Source organism: Limulus polyphemus, unplaced genomic scaffold (genome assembly GCF_000517525.1).
Source record: "Limulus polyphemus unplaced genomic scaffold, Limulus_polyphemus-2.1.2 Scaffold99, whole genome shotgun sequence".
Lineage (NCBI taxonomy): Eukaryota > Metazoa > Arthropoda > Merostomata > Xiphosura > Limulidae > Limulus > Limulus polyphemus.
This window is the reverse complement of record NW_013665709.1, coordinates 100320-101474: the sequence shown is the minus strand read 5'-3', so window position 1 is coordinate 101474 and position 1155 is coordinate 100320.

The following is a 1155-nucleotide window of genomic DNA, read 5'->3' as shown; positions in this document are numbered from 1 at the left end:
CTAGAGCCGCTACCAGTGCTCTATAGTTGTGTCTGTTGTCTGCTGACAACTATCCAAGTATTTCCAGTGGTTGTCCCTTCAAGCTCGTTGCCAGATATACTGCTTCTGCTCCTCTGTCCATCCATTCATTTCTTCCAGTAGCTCAAATTGTGCTCTATATGCTTCCCATGGTGCCTTCCTTCGTACTGGATCACCCCTATGCTGACATTCATATCTGGGATGTGACTTCTAAGAGGACTGAAGATGTCTGCATTAGGGTTTAGCTGTGAGGTCTGGAAGGGGCTTGCCATTGTCTGGGGCTGATTAAGTCGATGGTTAATGTATCCTCCTTGTGTAAAAGACAATATATCATCCTTTATTGTATTTAATTCGCTTTGAAATTTACTAATGTTTTCCATTTGTACTTCTTGTTTCCTTTCTTGTTCCAGTTGCCACTGCTGTAATCTCTCTTCTTGTTTTTTCTTTTTCCTCCAACAACTGCTGCAATTTCTCTTCTTGTCTTTTTCCCGTTCTTCTTGTTTATTTTCTCGTTTTTCTTGTTTATTTTCTCGTTCTTCTTGTTTCTTTTCTTTTTCCTCCAACAACTGATGTAATCTCTCTTCTTGTTTATTTTCTCTTTCTACTTGTTTCTTTTCTTTTTCCTCCAACAACCACTGTAATCTCTCTTCTTGTTTATTTTGCTGTTCGAGCTGCCACTGTTGCAGGTTTTCTTGCAACTGCTGTTGTCTCTCTTCTTGTATTGCTGCCATCAAATCTGCTAAGCTGTAGTTTGATTTACCGCTTCTCATTTCCATTTTTTTTTCTTTCTTTTCCGTCCAACTCTCTGACACCAATTTGTTACGCCTCTGTTCGTTAGTTAATTTTCCGTATAATTTCTTTCCGAAGCAACTTTAGTGATATAAGTAATTTCTTAAATAAAACTGGTTTATTCTTTCTAAATACAACTATGCAATACACTTAATTTCCACAGTCACGCTATAACTCACAACAAACGACTCACGTGCTCGACTCAATCGTCAATCTCTGTCTGCAGTTCAATTACATTACATTCTTGCCGTCACTTCTTGGCGGCCTTATATACACAAGAATACCGCATGCCTAGTAACCTCTCGAGGCTTCATGAACCTTCGAGAATATGACGTGTTACTAGCGTCA